This window comes from Sapajus apella, unplaced genomic scaffold (genome assembly GCF_009761245.1).
Source record: "Sapajus apella isolate SASKATOON/1434 unplaced genomic scaffold, GSC_monkey_1.0 scaffold35, whole genome shotgun sequence".
Classification (NCBI taxonomy): Eukaryota; Metazoa; Chordata; class Mammalia; order Primates; family Cebidae; genus Sapajus; species Sapajus apella.
This window is the reverse complement of record NW_022436975.1, coordinates 20928843-20950295: the sequence shown is the minus strand read 5'-3', so window position 1 is coordinate 20950295 and position 21453 is coordinate 20928843. Positions and strand designations below refer to the sequence as shown.

At 36.8% G+C, this 21453-nt stretch overlaps 1 protein-coding gene and 1 pseudogene across 8 annotated transcripts in view; one reads left to right on the top strand and one right to left on the bottom strand.

The window, feature by feature from the left end:
• NCOA2 (nuclear receptor coactivator 2) overlaps positions 1–21453 on the top strand; it is a 307971-nt gene that overhangs the window by 133300 nt on the left and 153218 nt on the right. Inside the window, exon 1 of one of the 8 annotated variants that reach the window (XM_032296306.1) lies at positions 7870–9082. The exons of the other annotated variants lie outside the window; for them this stretch is intronic. The gene's annotated coding sequence lies outside the window, so the exon portion shown is untranslated. Of the gene's footprint in view, positions 1–7869; positions 9083–21453 lie in introns of those variants that run through there. 8 annotated transcript variants of the gene reach the window in all.
• Positions 6457–7061, bottom strand: LOC116563608 (annotated as a pseudogene).

Genomic DNA, 21453 nt, shown 5'->3' with positions numbered 1-21453 from the left:
CAAGAACTTTGGCTAGACCTGGTCACTCTAGAGGCTGTGAGCAAGTGGGGATATCAGTCCTGTCATGAACCAGGGGACCTGACAGTGGAGGGTTGCTTGCATGTGTTGTAGAGGAATAAGCCAAGGTTAAAGTTTGTGTTTTGTATTTCCTCATCAGCTTTTTGTCAAGCCCAGAGCCTAGGAAAGTCCATTCTACTCAGGAATTATTCAGGTATACTAATAAACATAGCATTTCCTCATGAGAGCCACAAGTAATGTTGAGAATCCACTCTATGCCGTCAGTTGTATTAGCTCTACTGGCAGTGAGAAAAGACACATTTCGCTCAGTTGGAGTGTATTTCATTGTGGAGATGATGGCATATTGAAAGAAAAGGTAGGATATACAGTTCCATCACAAGGGGAAGCACCTACTGGGGGTAGTTCCAGGCAGAGAGGACAACATATACAAAGGTTCAGTGGTGAGAAGAGGGAGCAAGACCTTTGGAATAATGAACTCCAGTTGTTCCTCATACGTGCAGCAGAAATAGCAATCTCCAGGATTATGGAGATTGGTGAGGTAAAATCATTCAAGGGCCTTTTGCTTGGTAAGCCATTTTACTTTAATCTTGAGTGCCATGGGGATCCACTGCCAGATTGATACAGGGAAATAAAATGATGATTTTTTTTTTTTTTTTTTTTTGACAATAGTCTCACTCTGTTGCCCAGGCTGAAGTGCAGTGGCATGACCTCGGTTTACTGCAGCCTCTACCTCCTAGGTTCAAGTGATTCTCATGCCTCAGCCTACCAAGTAGCTGGGATTACAGGCGTACACCACCATACCCAGCTGTTTTTTGTATTTTTGGTAGAGACCAGGTTTTGCCATTTGCCCAGGCTGGTTTTGAACTCCTGGCCTCAAGTGATCTGCCCACTTCCCTCCCAAAGCACTGGGATTACGGGCATGAGCCACCATGCCCAGCCAATTCATTCATTTTAGAATGAGTGTCGTGCCCTGGGGTGAATTGACTAGAGGAGGGCGAGACCAGAGGCTGAAGCAGGTTTAGACTGTGGAAGTGATCCAGGTGAGATGTGAACTGAGGGGTTGTGGCAGAGGAAATTAAGATAAGTGAATTCTAAGAAGTGACTGACTGCTAAGGGAAGGAGGAGTCATCCCAGGTCTTACAAAAGACCTGACATTATCTCTTGCGGATATCCAGGTTTGCTATGATCTACATCATCCCACTACCATAAACTAATTACGAGATTTTCTGTATTGATGTAATATGAATATGAGAAGGTTCATAGCAGCATTAGTCACAATAATCCCAAAATGAAATCATTCCAAACATCCATCAGCTGATGAATAGATAAGTAAAACTTGCCGTATACTTCAGTGGAATATTATTTGGCAATAAAAAGAAATGAAATACTGATGGATGCCACAAAATGGATGAGCCTTGAAAGCATTATATATAGTGAAAGAAGCCAGTCATAAAGGCCACATATTGTATGATTCCATTTATATGAAATGTCCAGAATAGGCAATGCTGTAGAGGTAGAAAATAGATTAATGGTTGCCCAGGGCTGGGATTGGGAAGTGGGAGAAAATGGGAGTGAGTGTTAATGGATATAGGGTTTCTCTTCATAGTGTTAAAAATGTTCGAAAATTGATTGTGGTGGCACAACTCTGAATATACTAAAAACTATTGAAATGTACATTTCATTTAAATAGATAAACTGTATAGTATGTGAATTATATATCAATAAAGCTATTATAAAGCTATGAATATGGGAGTAAAGCCTAGAAAACAGAAAACTGGCTGGTGGAATCAGACATATGGAGTATATCAAAAATGACAGTGAGGCAATAGCAAAAAACTGGAAAAAACTTAAATGTCTAACAGGAGAATGGATAAATTGTAGTGGACTCTTTTTTTTTAATGACAGTGAGAACCCTGGTAATTAAAAAATAAACATAAGAGTATTAATAGTGTATAAATGTGACCTAAAAATAGCACCTGTGGGAACATTTAGTTTAGAAGTAAATTTTTTTTACTCAACCATCTAGCCCTTAATACTACCATTAACATTACCAAAGAACACCATTTAGGAAGGTAAAGAAACACGTATTTTAGAAAAGATTTTATTTTAAAATGTAGGGATTTAATTTTTTTTTAATGTTAGGATTAGTTTCATCTAACCAAAAGATACAGTTACATCTTTAGAACATCTTTACAGAAGAACCAGTAAACATTTTCTCATCTGAATTGTGTGTTTCTTAAGGTTAGGGTAAATAGAGAAAATAAGAGATTATTACTTGGAAAAACAGAAAAGCCAAGAGATAGTAGTAATGTAAAGTGAAGTTTCAGAATGGAAAATGGACAGTTGAGCATCACTCAGCCTTTAGTGACTTCTGTCATTTATACTTTATTGCAAAAATGTTATACAAACCATTTTTGGCCATTTGTCTTATTTTGTTTTTATGTCATCACTGAAGCAATTAGAAAAAAACAAAAACACCTGCTTTAGATGAAGAAACTGAGGGGAAAAAAATTAAAGAGCTTTCCCATGGTTGGGATTGGGGAATGAAGGGTAAAACATGAGGTGTAGAAATCTAGGTTCTGCTTAAATGCGATCTTAGAAATTGTTTTTTAAGACAAGGTATTTGCGCTTTAGTATACTTAACGTTTTGTTTTTTATTATACTTTTTTTTAAATTGCATTTTAAGTTTTGGGGTAGATTTGAAGAACACGAAAGATAGTTGCATAGGTACACACATGGCAGTGTGATTTGCCTTCTTCCTCCCCTTCACCTATATCTGGCATTTCTCCCCATGCTATCTCTCCCCAACTCCCCACCCCTCACTGTCCCTCCCCCATTTCCCCCCAACAGACCCCAGTGTGTAGTGCACCCCTCCCTGTGTCCATGTGTTCTCATTGTTCAATACCCGCCTATGAGTGAGAACATACGAACTTAAAGTTTTATTATGTGTTATTCATTCTGAAATTATTTTACTTAGACAATGAGGCAGCAGAATGAAAGTGGCTACTAAACAGTGAAAATAATAGAACATTTAAAATGCCATGTAGATGTCTTTTTTAAAAGTCTATATATCAGAATTTGAGAGAATTGTTCTGAGACTGATGGGTGTAGGTGTTAGTTTTCACACTGCTATGAAGAAATACCTGAGCCTGGGTAATTTATGAAGGAAAGAGGTTTAATTGACTCACAGTTTCACATTGTTGGGAAGGCCTCAGAAAACTTACAGTCATGGCAGAAGGGGAAGCAAACATTTCCTCCTTCACAAGGTGGCAGGAGAGAGAAGAATGAGAACTGACTGAAGGGAGAAACCCCTTATAAAACCATTAGATCTCAGTGAGAACTTATTATCACAAAAATAGGATGGAGGGAACCACCCCCCGACTCATTTACCTTCCGCAGGGTCCCTCCTATGACATCTGGGGATTATGGGAACAAAAATTCAAGATGACTGGGGCACAACCAAACCGTATCAATGTACTTATATTTAAAATTTGGCATTCAGAAGTTTTTGCTGCAGTATTTTGAATTTACTTCTTAAATCCCCTCAATTTGCTATTCTTTAATGTTAATCTTTTTTTCCCCCCAAGAGCAAATTTCTCATCTTGGAGACTGGAGGATTTATTTGTCATTCCTGAGAATTTCCTTTCCTTATCTTTTTAATTGCAGTGCTGTTATGGGCCCTGTCCCAAATTTCTTCCTTAATTTCTTTCTCTTTCCATTTAATTTAGGCATATTCATTTTACATTAATCATCTGCCTCCTTTTATCTTGAAGGAAGAAATTGGTATTCTTTGAGTGTATTGTGAAATTCTTCCATTAAAGTTAATAGCAAACATTGAAATAAGTCTCTGATAATTAGGGAATCATTCATAGAAAGAAGAACAATTCTAGATGTTTTCAAAAGTCTTTTCAGTCAGTATTTTACCTTACATCTATGTGGACAAAAAGCTCTTTGCAAAGTTTAGTGTTTTTTGCCCAAACTATTTCTGCTATACGAACAGCTACATAGCCTTTATAGTTGTGGAAAGTGTTTAAGCCTAAGAAACACCGTCTATGTATGTATCTATGACACAAGATTTTCAGTGCATTTTAAAAAGTTAACATGTATTCTACTGTTGGTTGCATCTGTTCCATCCTAGTTCTCTAGAAGAACTGCCAATTAGAGTCTAGTTCTTTGTGTTGGTGCTCTAATTAATCAGGAAAGCAAAATTTGCTTTTATGTCTATGTGAAAGCCCTTGCTAATTAGAAACATTAATTCAAAATTTCTTTCATATTTTCTCCACTGAGCTTGTTCTTCTTTGGTTAGCTGTTCTTTGTTTTTTAAATTAGAGTAATGCTACATAGACAACCTATTTTAATATATCAGATTCCTACATATAAAATAAGTAGGAGTTGATCATTTGTATTGCTAAAGATTATTTAGTTTTAAAAAAAGGACTCAGCAGGTTTCTTTTTAAATATTAAATTTCTTTTGTATATTGAAAACAAAATTCAAATTTACATGATTTATATAGTTGGTTTTTGGGGAGGTTTTTTTGTTTCGTTTTTTGAGACGGAGTCTCGCTCTCTCGCGAGATGGTCTCCATCTCTTGACCTCGTGATCCACCTGCCTTGGCCTCCCAAAGTGCTGGGATTACAGACCTGAGTCACCACACCAAACCTAGCATTTTTAGGAAAACAATTCTTTAATAAGCTAAACTGCAACTATATATAAGTGCTTATTTCTTTTAAAGGACTATATTCTACTCTTAGATGATTTCTCATTATACCTACTGAATTTATGGTGATGATTTCAGTTTAACTGGAAATTTCCTGTGGTTAATTAAGGATACAGTTTTGCAAGTAAAGTTTGATAACTCTAAATGAGAGAAATAAAACTTGAAAATTAGAGAATTTTACAAGATGGAATATTTGTATTTATTTTGATTTTTTGAATAACTGCTAATTTAAAATAATCAGAACTACCGATCAACCTACTGGCTGGATAAAGATACCTTTTTGATTAGGTATATATGAGTTTTTTTATATGCAGAAATTTTAATATATTTAATTTTAGCATAAGTCTGTTACGTCTGGAAATGGTGTAACTTACTGTGCCAGTTCTCTAGCCAAAATCTTAGTTTTGGGAGGTGATGCATCACTATTTCTGTTATAGACACGAAGCGGTGAGACAGTGGAGTGAGCGAGCATCTTGAGTAGTAGTAGAGCTCATGAGTAACAGTGAGATTGAGGCCCTCATTGTGAATACTTTTCAGTTCATATTCTACGTGTATTGTTGTGTTGCAGGCCACCAGTGATTTTGTAAAGGGGTCTTAGAATAATTGCTGCGTTCTAAAAGCAATATCTTTTAGAGAATTATTTTGGAAGAAAATCATTTAGCTAAATATGAGAATAAATATTTGATCATTAAAGATTGTATCTGTGATACGAATATAAAACAGATTTGTGGATAGAGCTAATGTTGAGCAAATTTATGATGGGATTGTACCAAAATTATTCAGATAATTTTTCAAGGATGACCTAAAGCAAAAGAATTTTGTGATTGGTAGTTAGCTTTTTAAAAATAGGGCCGAGTGTCGTGGCTCACACCTGTATCCCAGCACTTTGGGAGGCAGAGGTGGGCGGGTCATGAGATCAAGAGATTGAGACCATCCTGGCCAACATGGTGAAACCCCATCTCTACTAAAAATACAAAAATTAGCTGGACATGGTGGTGCGCACCTGTAGTCCCAGCTACTGGGGAGGCTGAGACAGGAAAATCGCTTCAACTTGGGAGGTGGAGGTTGCAGTGAGCCATTATCTCCCCACTACACTTCAGCCTGGTGGACAGTGCAGGCTGAAAAGTTTTGACCCCACTGTAAAGTTTTGACCCCACTTTAAAAAAAAAAACCCTGGAATTGTGTAAAGCACCTACAGATGGCAAGATTGAGCACATGGTCAGCTCTTACCCTTCACAGCAATTACGATCCGCTGATGCTCTGTAGGCCTTGGAAACTTCAGTATCGTTATGGAGTAGATTTGAATCTGATTTCTTTTTTAGGTGCTTATACATATTAGAGAACCACCAAGCATTTTTAACCAAAAAACAGGTTTTTATTGTTAACTTTAGTTAAATGTTTTCCTGGCGTAAGTTTGTTTTTTTTTTAAACACAATAACTTTATACCACCTTTGTTAGACTACACTGTGATTTTAAATCTTTAATCAAATTTCAAACGTTATCAGCCATATTACATGCCATGATTGGCTTTCTGTAAGCAATTTTGTTTACTTTGTACAGATCGGTGTCAATGAAATAAAAAATAAACTGTATACTAGGCAAAGAACTTTATTAACTTTTCTTTCAAACTTTATTCCCAGGCTTCTTTGGCTTAATTAGCTGCAAAGAATGAATTGTTTATAAGAAAAAACAGAAAAGAGCTGCAATATCTTTTCAGTGTCCAGGGGGCTTGGGCTTAAAAATATTAGAGATCTAGATTTTATCAGATCCATAAACAAAAATTTCTTAAAAGCAGTCATAATATAAAATAGCAGCTCCCAGTAACTTCTTCAAGTTGTATCTTCAGAAGTTGACTCAGTTCAGTTTGCCTCATTCTCGGAATCCTCATCAAAATTCTCCACAAGATCTGGAACTTCCTTGTCCTCTCCAGTAGCAAGTGGTGCTTTTCCATCCGCAGATTGTTTGGGCAGAGCTTTAGCAAGTCTCCATAAACGAGTCAGACTGTCTGCACCAAGCTGGTTTGCTGGGTAGCATTTCTGTCAGCTGCTTTGTCTCCTCATGGCCTGTAATGGGGAAAGTGTTCACTGCCAGAGATGCCTGAACTTTAGGGTTGTGAAAGTGGATCACTGTTCCTTGGTTTGTAAACACATTCACCTCTTCAATACCAGGGATATTGTTTACCCCTAACTTTTTTAAGGAGAACTGAAGTTTTTTATCATCTGCTGTGGCTGTTCTGTGAACCATCTTCTTTCAGCAAGCAGTTCCTTTCCCACCAGCGCGTACTTCTGCCTGCAGTTTTTCCTGGTTCATGATTGTTTTTTTCATCTTGTCAGAGAGGGTAAGGGGCTGCGCACGGTACGAGGGTTGGTGCTCAGGGGGTCTCAGGTGGACCAGCTGAGATGAGATGCATACACGCGGGGATGCAAGATGACTGCTCCCTGATGTAAGTTTTTTGGCATCACGTTGTAAGTTAAAAACCACTTACACTGAGATGTCTGCTGACTGCCTTAGGCTACTCTTATCATCATTTAAAAAATTGTAGCAATGCTTTGGCAGCATATAAATAGGTACAGATTCATTGTTTTATCCATTGAAATATATTAGCAGATTGATATACACAGTCATTAAATCAATTCACAGATCAGTTTTTGTTTGTTTGTTTTTAAGACGGAGTCTTTGTCTCCAGGCTAGAGTGCAGCGGCACAATTTTGGCTCACTGCTCCTCCGCCTCCTGGGTTCAAGCAATTCCCTTGTCTCAGCCTCCCGAGTAGCTGGGACTACAGGCTGGTGCCACCACGCCCAGCTAATTTTTGTGTTTTTGGTAGAGACGGGGTTTCACCATGTTGGCCATAATGGTCTCAATCTCTTGACCTTGTGATCCACCCACCTCGGCCTCCCAAAGTGCTGGGATTACAGAAGTGAGCCACTGCTTCCAGCCCACAGATCACTTTTTAAAATAGAAAATATCAAATATAAGGTTACTTTCTTAGTAAAATACCATTACATAATTGTATAATTTGGCTTATAATTAATGTATTTCACAGTTAATATTTCTGATGGTATTAGAGATGACTTTAAAAATGAAGATGAAAGTTTTCTTCACTGCAAATATTAAATTATTTATGTGTTTAATAAATCTGTGCATTAATATACATTTTCAAAGAGAATTTTTATTTAGGAAATTGATATTCAGCCTAATGTTTTATATCTAACATGGTGTCCTTTTGTACAATTGTATCAAATGAAGAATAGAAACTATATTATGGCTTTTAGTGATGCCCTAACCACTAGTAACCACTAATGTTCCCTCTTCAAGGTCACATCCCTTGGTCTCCTTTGGGTTGACTTGTAATCTGACTCTTGTGACAGATGTTAGGAGGTGAAGCAAAGGGATTTTTGACCAATCACTTAAGAGACTGCTGTGGGGTAAGAAAAAAAAAATTATTTAGCCTCTTAAAATTACTCTTATCAAAGGAAAAGAAATTGGAAGCACATGGTAATATAACCAAGAAACATAACACAGAAGAATTAAGGGAAGAGTAGAGGAGACAGGTAGATAAGTTAGATAGTTACTGATGAGAAGGTTTGGCGGGGGGGTGTGTTTCATGTTGAAGCCTGTGCTGTGCTTTGCTTTGACTGAATCTGGCTTAATTTCTGTAAACATCCCTCCTCCTAGGATGAATCAATGCGTTTTAGCCATGTCTATACCTGTAGCAGAATACTGATGATGAAAGTTTATGGGCAATTTAAAAAAGGGAGAAGAAAAAGTAAAAAACGTTGGTGTTTCAAGGATCCCACAGATTCTGCCAAGTTTGAACACATTCCAAAATCCAAAAAAAATGTGTACTTTTGGAGCTTTATTTTTCAAGTGCTTTTACATACATTCCCATAAGTTGGAAAGCAGTTGACAATAAATATGTACTTTAAAATATTTCTTTTACTTTCATAATTGCACATGTGTGCAGAATTGCTACAAGTTTTCAGTCTCTTTATTCAATTTGCTAGGATCTCTGTACAGTTTTTCCTGTGGAAAGTAGTTTCAGTGGAGAGTTTTAGTTAGAACTTCATCAGGCAGTCTGTGTGGTTCAGGAGCAAAGGAATAGCCTGTTAGTTTCATGTGTAGAAACTTGTGTTTGCAAACATGTGGGTTGAGGGCAAGTATGTAGGCACAAGGGGTCAGAAGCAAATGATAGATCTGGTGGCTCTGGTTTGCTAAGGCGTTTCTGTCTGTCTCAGTTGCGCAGGACCTGGCTGTCCTCTGCTATTGCTCACTGAAGGCCAAAGCTTCGCAGAGCAGAGTGCTGACAAGATTCTCATTGTACATTTGATGTTGAAAGCACTAACATGTAAGCTCTGGAAAGCATTTAATCACTGTAGTTTTTAAATAGTCAAGTCTAGTGAGAGCAGCTTTTAGTAATTACAACTTAAAAAGTTAGGAATTTGTTCCCCTAAAAGTCTTACTTTATTAAAGCATTTAATTTTAAAGGAGGAAAAGAACTTCTTAGTTTTCCAGTTAAGAGATTACAAAAGAAAAAGAGCATTACACAATCTTCACATAAGCATAGCAGTTTAAATTTACAGTTAGGGTACCCATTATAGCTATACTTAGTTGAAATATGTAAAAAAATTAATATTAATGATCTCAGTGTGTTCCACAGTACGCTGGTGCTTACCTTGTTTATTATTTTTTATTAACTCAAAGACACAGCAGATCTGTCACTTACTATACTGTATTTTGCTTATAATCAGGACCCAAAATGAATGTTTATTTGAAAGATGGCAAAGAAAGAGCTCTTCCTTGCTTTAAAAAGATGTTTAAAAAGCGCATATGCCTGTGTTGGGTTTTTAATGAGCCAAGATGTATTTTCAACATACATTTCCCCCTCTACTGCATATTACAAACAAACAAAAAATTAACAAACTTAACATTCTAAAGTACATTCATAGAATTTCAATGCTAACTTAATGTGCTTTGAAAATTCATATCATTCATCATTGTCTTTTTATCTTTAATTGCTCATAGGTATGTGTTCAAAATAAATGAATTTAAGCATCATTTCATATAGTGTCCTTTAAATAACTATGCTAACGTTATTTTCTTTCAACAGACAATATTAATGTCTATTGGTTAGGCAGATTTCCAAACAGTTTTACTTATGTACCTGAAAAGTAAATGCAAGTTTCTTTAATGAGAGCAACTCAAATATTTAATTTTAATTTGGTTGTTGTTATTGTTAAGGGGATAGGGAACCAAGGTAGCAGAAAAGACTAAAGCAGAATTTTTTATGTGTGGTGGTTTTTTTTTTTTCTTTTAAAGAAAACAATACATTTATATAACAGTAATAGGATTATGGTGGCCGCTGCGCCTGTACCTCCACCCCGCTGTAGCGCACACTGTCTGGGACAGTGCTGAACAAAGTTACAGGTTTAGGAGATGGTGTGTATCAGTAAGTCGCCTGTCCTGTGGTAGTCAGCTGCATGCCAGATAGTGGTAGCATTATCATCTTTATTTCCTAGCGTCTTTACTTTAGAGCTGGAAGAGACCCTAGGAATCATGTCATTCAAGGACTACATTTTAAAGTTAGGGCCTAGAGTTAGTAAACAATTTTCTGGCTGTTGCATAGTTGTAGGCCTTGCTGGGACACGAATCCAAGTTTGTGCCTTCCAAGTTCATTGCCTCTTTTCATCAAACCATGCTGCTTCTGTGATGTTCTCTTTTCTTCTTCTTTTTTTTTGAGACAAGGTCTCACTCTGTCACCCAGGCTGGAGTGCAGTGGTGAGATCGCTGCTCACTGTAGCCTCTACCTCCCTGGCTCAAGTAATTCTCCCACTGCAGCATCCCCAGTAGCTAAGACTATAGGCATGAGCCAGGCTAAAATTTAAAAATGAGCCTGGCTAATTTTTAACAGATGAGATCTCTTTATGTTGCCCAGGCTGGTAATTTTTTAAATAAATGAAACATTTTTACTGGTTGCTGTTAGTCAATTAAAGTAGTATGTGTTGAATCTGGCAAAATTCATAATTGGGTTTCAGTAAATTTGTGTTATATGTATTTTTTAAATATCTGATAACCTGAGGTACCCTTAAGCTACCAGATGGAAAATTTAAATTTCAAGATAGGCACATCTGTGAATTTTTCTTACTGTGGGTGAATTTAGGTTGACTTGCCTTAAGTTAGAATGCAAATATGTGTATTTTGTATATTGATTGAAGTTGTTAATTGGTTTGTCCTGGTGAAAAATTGGAAGTGCTCCTTAATGAAAATTAGCATTTAGGTTGAAGCCACAACTTGGTTCAATATTTTTTCTTCCTGTATTTATTAGCTTAGTGCAGCCATCATTGTTTTTGACTATACTAAACACTAGAAAGATGCCAGTGTTTGTACTGTAGAAAAAAGTCTGCACACCCATGAATGTGGATCCTGATTGAAGTCTTCTTTTTTTTTTTTTTAATTTAAATTAATTTTTTTTAAGAGACAGAGAGTCTCACTGTGTTGCCCAGGCTGGTCTTGAACTCCTGGTCTTAAGTGATCCTACCACTTTAGCCTCCCAAAGCAGTGGCATTATGCACCTAGCCCCACCCCCATCACTATTCTTTTATGACAAGTACGCTTATGTGTTAAAGTGAAAATCAGGGGCATGGTTGCAGTTGTCACAAGAAGGTTCTGCCCAGTTTTGCTTTAGAATATGTGAATTCAACATGGGATATTATGCTGCTATTAAAAATTATATTGTCAAAGGCTGATCCAGCAAGGAAAACTACTTTCATAATACTGGTATGTAGGAATGGTTGGATTTAATTTTATATAACTGATTTTTTAAATTACATTTTTGTTATAAAATTCCGGAAAGTAAATACATCACATAGGGTGAAACAGTATCTTCAGGTAGTGGAAATGTGCATGCCCTCCCTCCCTTCACTTTTCCCTGTTTTCCATACTTTTTCTAGTAACCACTTTCTATATTATAATAATAAACTTGAGGGAGAAGAATCTATAAATATTTATCATTACAGACTAGCTGAGAAGACAACTGAGAGTGTTGTATTTATAATTTTTTGAGCTCAAAAGAGTGTACTAACCAGAATGATACTTGCTCAGTCTTATTAAGCATTGAAAGTATATTTACAGCTTATTACCCCAATAACTAGTATTACTCCATATTAAAAATGCAAGATTTGTCCAGAATTCACATTAGGTGCTCTTCTGTTTTACTTGTACTAACTCATTTAATATTAACAAAAACCCTGTGAAGCAGTAGTGGTGGTGGTTCTTCTTGAGGCCTAAAAATACTAGTAATTTTTCTAAGTTAACACAGCTAATAACCAGAGCAGCCCAGATTTGAACTACTCTCACATCAGAGCCTATATAATCTTAGGCATTATATAGTAATTACCTAGATTTTGCGTTACGGTATAGAAAAAGTGACTTAGAAAAATAAAGGCAAAAATAGTCAAAACTAGTTAAACGGTACCTAATGTAAAATCTTGCCTATCAACTGAATGGTAAATGTGCAAATTTCTGTTTGTTGCCATGTCATATAAAAATGGCTAGATTATCATTAAATTTAAAGGGACTATGAAGAGCTCTATAATGCAGGCTAGGTGGTCTACTTGAAATTACCTTCATCTGATGAATCTCAAAGATGGGCAGTGGACTTCTCAAGTAGCTGAAACAGAGGGATAATGAGAGATTCAAGCCACTGCAGATTAAAAGAGATGAGCCTTGTATATAAAGACGGTGAGGATAGGGAACAAATCATGGTTTAAAATATGAACTCCAAAGAAAGGTCCCAAGGGTAGACTCGAAATTGTAGTCAATCTGAAATTATTTTAAAATCAGGTGCTTCTCTTGTGGGCAGCTTCATCCAGCAGGAGCAGCAGGGATTCCTAACGAGGTTGATAATTCTTCTGAAAAATCAGGTAGACCAGCTAGTTGATCAATAATGAATTCTCAAATATCCTACTTCAAATAGGAAGTCAAATATGAAATGATTTTATGAAAGAGGAATTAAAAGTTTTCTTGATCATACTTATTATAATTTGCAATTTTGTTAATTTCTCTATTCTTTTCCAAATTCCATTTTCATTAGTACTTTAGCAAGGCTATAAACACCTAGCATTTGTACTTTACATGATAAATAGAATAAAGACATTTTTAAAATAGAATAATTTTATGGCCTTAGGAGATTATTTATATATAATTCACGTATTTTAATTGAATGTTTCTGTAGGCATTCCTTTCTTTCATTTATTAGTCAAACACAGCATTCCTATCATCTAGCAGAGAGGAAATGGTTCTTCCAGACTGGGCAACATGGCAAAACCCCATCTCTACAAAAAAAATGAATCAGGCATAGTGATTCATGCCTGTAGTCCCAGCTACTTGGGAGGCTGAGGCAAGAGGATCACCTGAGCCTGGAAGATTGAGGCCTGCAGGGAGCCATGATTGCGCCACTACACTCCAGTCTAGATGACAGAGCGAGACCATGTCTCCAAGAAAAGAAAAACCCAAAAGGAAGCAGATCTTTATTAGCTCTTCTGGTAGGAAATGAGGATATTGGCATCAATTGAAATAACCTAGTAAAAATCTGTTGGATTCATGAATGAGTGCTAGGTATGCTTCTAGCACAATAAAATGTCTTTTTCTAATTTTACTTATTCCTCATAACAGTCTTCACAGGTAGGTGTAAGTATTCTCATTTTATGGAGATTAATGTACAGAGAAAATATAGTGGAGCCCAGGTTCCACACAGACCTTCTGGCTCCAAGTCCATTGTTCTTGTATGTATGTGTATGTATGTATATATATATATATATATATATATATATATATCTCACAAGAAAATGTTGTAATTATTCAAAGTTCCAAGGACAGACATTGATTATTTGGGGTCAAAAATTAGATAATTATAACTTATTTCAAAATTCATTTAACCAGAGAATGTTGAACCCTAAACACAAATTACTATGTTATTGCTCTGTGGGATAAATGAACTCCTTGTCTTTAAGAAGCACGTAATGTAGTTGAGGTTGACATATACATTAACGAAAAGAGCAAAACATTATTTAACTCATGTGATATATATAGGCATTCTGTGAGTGCCCCCAGAACTGTGTCTCCTTGTCGCATGCTAGGCATCTAATAAATATTGATTGATCAATGAGTCTAAATTAGAGTGTATTGGTTAGAGAGGGATTAATGGATTAGATAAGACTTGTGACACACTCTTAGAAGACAACTAAAATTTAGATACTCTGAGAAGGGTGGTGTTAGAGAAGATGGCATTCCAAACAGGTGACACAGGATGACCACAGAAGAGGTGACAATGAGCAAAGCCCATACAGGGCTTTGAATAGAGCAGTTTGGCTAGAGGGAGTCATTTGTATAGAGTAATGGAAGGTGTAGTTAGAAATACAGCTTTGATCCAGGCTTAGAGACCTTTACATGCTAGATTAAGGAGTTTTCATTTTATTGTTCAGCAGTGGCTTCTGTCAAAGAGTTAAATTCCAGGAGCTAACAAGGGACATTACTAAAGTCACATTTTATGTAGATTCATTTCCTCTTGAGGCATGGTGGCCTGTGCCTGTGGTCCCAGCTACTCAGGAGGCTGACACAGGAGATGACTTGAGCCCAGGAGTTTGAGGCTGCAGTGAGCTGTGATAGTGCCACTGTACTCCAGCCTGGGTGACAGAGCAAGACTCTACCTTTTTTTTTTTTTTTTTTTTTGAGATGGAGTCTCGCAGTGTTGCTCAGGCTGGAGTGCAGTGGTGTTGCTCACTGCATATCTGCCTCCCGGTTTCAAGCAATTCTCCTGCCTCAGCCTCCTGAGCAGCTGGGACTCCTGAGTAGCTGGAACTACAGGCTCACGCCACCATGCCCAGCTAATTTTTGTATTTTTAGTAGAGACAGCGTTTCACCATATTGACCAGGCTGGTCTCAAACTCCTGACCTCGTGATCCACTCACCTCAACCTTCCAAAGTGTTGGGATTACAGAGGTGAGCCACCGCACCTGGCCAACTCTGTCTCTTTTTTAAAAAAAAGTAAATTAAAAAGTTTCTGGTTTGCTCTTGGTACACAGGGTGAATTTGGAAATTGGAGAGAAAAAGACCAGAGGTGAAAAGACTAGTGAGAGGCCATGTGTTGGCGTAGAACAGTAGGGATGGCATTTCAAATAGACTGAGTATCTCTGACATCAAAAAGATTCGTCAGAACCTGACTACTGATTGTTTTGAAGAAGAGAAAGTCAGTTAAAAAAAAAAATAGGACTACATATAGGATAATAGTCTTAAAGTTGTTCTCTGAAAACCAGTATCTTGTTCGTGTGTTCTAACTGAGAACTGCCACGCTATGTCATTCTCTTAATATGGATTTTAGGGTTTTTTTGTTATTTTTTACCAATTGAAAAATATAACACTTACTGTCTCAGCTTGTGCTGCTATAACAAAATACCATAGACTGGGTGACTGAAACAACAGACATTTATTTCTTACAGTCTGGTAGTCTGAGATCACGGTGCCAGCATGGATCCCAGTGAGAGCTCTCTTCCTGTCTCACACATGGTAGCCTTCTTGCTGTATCCTCACATGGCAGGGAGAGAAAGAGAAAGGGGAAGTCCCTGGTCTCTTACATGGACACTAATTCCATCATGAAGATTCCATTCTCATGACCTCTTCTAAACATAATTATTCCCAAAAGACCTCACCTCCAAATACTATCGCATTAGGGGGCAGGACTTCAATGTATGAATATTGTGCCCCATAAACATTGAGTCTATACATGTACTTTTAAAGCTTCTCTTTGGATTATTTATATCATTCTCTTTTCTTAGAGGTAAGTGCTATCCAGAATTGATTGTGTGTTATACCCATTTAAGAAAAAGTTTATTTACAGTGTATTTCTTTATAATATTTACTATTTTTTAGGTTTTAAAATTCAGTTAAATAGCATACTGTCCATTTTATTCTGCAATTTCTTTTTTTTCCGATAACCTGGAGATTTTGGGTGGTAATATCTGTATAGTTGCAAGTCAGTCAGATGTTGTGAAGTATTCCATTTTGTGAACATACACAACTTATCAGTTTTTCTCTTGATTTGCATTTAGTTGTTTCAAATTTTTTCCAGTTTCAAGCATTCCAGCGGTGAACATTTTTGTTCATGATACCTTATGTAGATATGACAGTTTCTTTAGGGTATTACCTATGATGGTAATTACCCTAGACTGAGTTGCATGTGATTTTTAGATTCATTAAATATTTTCAACTCATCTAAATTTACATTGGAGTCTGAAGTATATTGGTTCACATTTGGTATAAGACTTCGTTGTTACTGTTGTTAAGAGATAGAGTCTCATTTTGTTGCCCAGGCTGGAATGCAGTGGCACTATTACAACTCTCTGCAGCCTCCAATTCCTGGGATCAGGGGATCCACCCACCTCAGCCTCCCAAGTAGCTGAGACTACAAGTGTATGCCACCATATTCAGCTAATTATTTTATTATGTTGCCCAGACTGATCTCAAACTCTTGGCCTCAGGCAGTCCTTAGTCCTTGGCCTGAGTCCTGCTTCAGCCTCCCAGAGTGGTGGGATTACAGGCATGAGCCAAGACTGTTTTTTGTTTTGTTTTGCTGTGTGTGTGTTCTGTGTTTAGTTTCTTTTGTTGGTGGTGGTGGTTTTTTTTTTTTTTTTTTGAGACAGAGTTTCACTCTTGTTGCCCAGACTGAAGTGTAATGGCGCAATCTCGGCTTATAGCAACCTCCGCCTCCTGGGTTCAAGCAATTCATCTGCCTCAGCCTTCCGAGTAGCTGGGATTACATGCATGCGCCACCACACCTGGCTAATTTTGTATTTTTGGTAGAGACGAGGTTTCTCCATGTTTGTCAGGCTGGTCTCAAACTCCTTTCCTCAGTTGATCTGCCCACTGCAGCCTCCCAAAATGCTAGGATTACAGGTGTGAGCCATGGCACTGGCCGACTGTTTTTTTAAGACTTAATTTTTTATAACATTAGGGGTATGAAATGGTATTTCACTATTCAATTTTATTTTGCATTTTCTGATTACTGTTGAGATTACACAGTGCACAGTGGCCATTCTGATCTCCTCTTTTGAATTTCCTGTTAATATATTTCATTCATTTTGCTATACCGTGATGTTTTTTGTATTGACTTATAGGTATTGATATATTCCGAATACTTCAGGTGGAATTTTTAACCCTTTGTTAACTAGCTCTGTTAGTTAGTATGATAGAATTCTGTATCTGATCTGTATTAGATCAACTTTGGTGAGAAAGGTGATCTTTTTTTGCAAAAAGGATCATACCACTTACATGAGATGGAGTAATCTGTTTGGTCACTACGGTTGTACCCCCTTATCCATGGTTTCAGTTATCTACGGTCAACGATGGCCCAAATTTATTACATGGACTATTCCAGAAATAATTCATCAGATTTAAATTGCATGTAGTTCTGGGGATTGTCATGAAATTTTCAGCCATCCTGTTCTGTCCTGCCCAGGAGATAAATCTTCCCTTTGTCCCTCATCGCTGCCCACCTGTCAGACACCTAGTGGCCAGCTCAGTTATCAGGTCAACTAACTGTCTAGGTATCCCAGTACTTGTGTTCCAGTGACCCTTATTACAAGAGTATTGATCCTGGCAATTTGGATGCTCCAAAGAGAGCCGTGAAATGCTTTTTTTTAAGTGAAAAGATGAAAGTTATTGACCAAAAAAAAAACAAAAACATAGGCTGAGGTTGCCAAAATATTAGTAATAATGAATCTTCTATTCATAAGATTGTAAACAGTATATTGTTATAATTCTATTTTATTATTAACTATTGTTGTTAATCTCTTACTGTGTCTAATTTATAAATTAAACTTTATAGGTATGTATGCATAGAAAAAACCGGTATATACGGAGTGCAATGGTATCTGTGGTTTCAGGCATCCACTCAAAGGCCTTGGAACGTGCCCCTCGAGGGTGAGGGGGTCTACTGTACTTTACTTCCCTAAAGATAAATACAGTCTCTGTTGGATCAAGGCTGAAATTACAGCAACCTTCTCAGACCTTCTTCCCTTGTACCACATTGACCGCCACCGTTTTTTTAGCGCTTGTGTCCGCTGGCCCCTTGTCCTTCCTTCCCAACCAAGCTTATGTAAACCTGTTTAAAAGTTGGTATTCCATTTGTTGAGAGACCTGGCTTTGCCTGGCAGCATGGGTGCTTGATTGTGCCTTTGAATCTTTCCCACAGCAGTCCCAGCCAAGCCTGTATTTGGGCTACGATTCAAGGAACTGCAATAAGAGTAACCCTAATTTAACTTTCCCCTGTCTTCTCTCCTCCTTGCAAAGGTACTTTAAGGTGTGTAAGTTTTTAAAATCCATATGGTAACTCCTGTAGGACCAGAGGACTGGACATAGTGATTATCCTGTGTATATGCTTAATCATTAAAATTACATGAAAGTTAATACAGTAAAGAGAATAGTAGTTAATAACCAAGTGAGACACTGGATTTGAAACCAAGCTCTGACACTTACTATGAAATGAGGGTCAGTAGAAATACCTGCTTCATAGGGATGTTGTTAAAGGAGATGTCTATAAAGTGCATAACACTAGTCTTAGCACCTACTAAGCACTCAATAAATATTAGCTGGTCTCAAAATTAATTTGAAGCTTTGATATTTAGAGGGTATTAAAGTGTGAGGTGCTTGCTAATTTTTTGTACTATAATTATTTTATAATATCTTCCATATTACTGAAGTTTTAAATTTTTAACTTATTTTACATGTTTTCCTAAATGAAGACTTAGATGTGTCTGCAGTGGTTAGTCATTTTATTCATAATTTGGTGTATCCACTTTTTTATTCTCATCTGGAGCATGCATAAGATTTTATAATTTTTTTCTATAAAAGCATATTGTCATGTGAGGGAGAGGGTTAGCTTTGAAGAGTCACCTTTATGTAACATGCTGTTTTATCTTTATCATCACCTATAATAGGGGCCTGGGTAGTGTGCATTTCCCAGTAAAATGTCTGCTTTGTTTACTCATTAATTTATGTTTCAGTAATTATGGTGTTTCTTCCCCTTTTTCAGTGAGCATTTTGTAATTGTTTTAGTTAAGTATTTTTAGCTAGAAACTTTTACTTGATGGTTTTTTAAGGAATAGATTTCCTATTAAGTGTTACTGTTCCTGCTTTTAAGAAAAACAAATTGACAGCCTTTAGTATCTTTCAGAGTAGAATATGGATGTTAGTGTACTATGCAGTGATTTTAAATTGACTGTATAATTGTACTTTTGATATTTCAACTAGTTCAACTAGAAGTTGAACAGTTCATTTGTTCATTATAAAGTTTAAAGCAAATAGTTAGGTATGTGCCTACCTTAGCCCCACATGTAGATAGACTCTTCATCATCATTAGACTCTACCTTGTTTGTTTAGAGTTAAAATTCTCTTGGAAGTTTCAGGCCAAGAAATAAGACATTTGAGATGTTAAAGACTCATTTCCAGCCGGACACGGTGCCTCATGCCTGTAATCCTAGCACTTTGGGAGGCTGAGACGGGCAGATTGCTTGAGGCCAGGAGTTCGAAGTCAGCTTGGGCAACATGATGAAACCTTGTCTCTACAAAAAATTTAAAAATTAGCTGGACTGGGGAATCACTTGAACCCAGGAGTTCGAGGCTGTGGTGAGCTGTGATTACACCACTGTTCTCCTGTGTGGGTGATAGACTGAGACCCTGTCTCAAAAAAACAAACAAACAAACAAAAAAAAACACACAAAGACTCATTTTCATTGTCTAAGCATATATTCATACATTAACAGCATCTAAGCTACTGGATAATGGATCTTTATTTGATTTTGTTTTGAATAACTTTGTTAGGGAGGGTTATGGGTCTAACTTTGTTTCCTGGTAGTGGTGTTGAGCAGGAAGGGATGACTTAGAGGAGTTATCTTGTTGTCAGATTTTCTTTATGCTTTGTATTTGACTCACCCCACTAACTAATAAGCCTTGTGTTTAACACCGAATCAGGGACTTCGTACAGTGAATTTGTTGTTTATTCAGTCATGTTAATTTCTGTTTACAAATGGCATAGTGATTCTCGGTTATAAGACATGTGCGAGAACATCTCTTAATAACAAAACACAGAAGTTTGTAATAACATTTAGTATAAGGATTGAAATTTTATTGAGTAATTCTTGTATTTATTTAATCATTGCTTTGATAATATTTTTTCAACTGAAGTTTGAAGACAAGTGTCTAAGACTCAATTCTGTTTCTAGTTTTATATATTTAAATCATGGTAAAGTTTTATGTACATAATTGCTATATGTATATTTCTTCTTACATTTTACAAATAATAGTAATTTCTCTTCCATGTCTTTTAGTAATAATTAATTATTTTTCTCTGAAACCCTTTACAATTCTCTAAAATGAAATGTTATTGAAATATAGCAAAATAAATATGACTACCATAAAATATAAGTTTACATTATATACCAAGGTATCATAATTTAAGTCCTGTAGGGATATGAAGATGAGTAATAACAATCACTATGCTGGTCTATTTTATGTATATAATATACTTAAGGCAAAATAAATACATAGGTAGTAATAACCATGATATAACATGAAGAGTTTTCCACTTTTTTATCTTGTTTCCTGATACAGGCACATATTTATACACTGACCAAAAGGTTCTGTCAGAGTATCCTGATGGTTTCTAGGGATTGAGAGAGGGGAAGGTCTCACTTGTATGAAGCACTTAGGAAAGGCTTTGTGAGGCAGCAGCTATTGAGATAATAAACCTTTGAGGATCAGTAAGACTTAGGTAGGCAGAGGATGGAAGGAAAGATCACTCAAAATCGAAGGGTGGAAAGCATGACCAATGATATGTTTGCATGAAAATGTCAGGCCAAGTTAAAGGATACTGCATACAGTATGAGTTTGGCTGGAACCCAGACCATACAGCTAGGGGAATATTTGGGCTGCAGAGCTGGAAAACTGGGTACATTGCACAGGCTTGTGAATGCCAGATCCCTGTTTTGAATTCACAGAGTAAGAATAAGAAAAATTATATTTATTGAGTTCCATCTATATGTTAAGAACTATGTTAGATGGTTAATATAATCATGTTTAATCCTCAAATCAGTACTGTACAGTAATTTTCATCCCCAGGTTACACGTGAGGGAATCATGACCTAATAACTTGGTGCTAATTATAGGATAACTGAGTAAGGGAGAGAGCTGGCATGGAGAGAAGTTACTGGTGGTGGGGTTTCTGAAGAAAAGAATCCTGGGGATTGCCGAGGGATTGGAAAGGAGGTGATATGATAGAGAAACTGCAAAAGTAGAATCTAAGGGTCTTGGAAATCGATTAGGTTTGAAGATTAAGAGAAAAAAGGAGTTTAAAAAATTTGCTGGTGACTGATGAAATGAAAAGTACCACATACAGATTTCCCATCTCCCCTCTCCAGGGGAAAAAAGTACCAGATAAAGAAAGCGTTCCTCAGAAAGGTGAGGAGTTCGTTCAATTTTGGATACATCTAGGGAGAGATGTTCATGAGAGCTTGAAAGTTGGGTACTAAGGTAATATCTTGAAGCTACAGATGAAAATTGGGTCCCATTTACATGGATATGATTTTTGATACTGCATCAGCAGACAAGATTTCAAGGAGCAGCTTTATAGTGAGAAGAAAGGGCAAGGATGTTATTCAAGAAATGCCC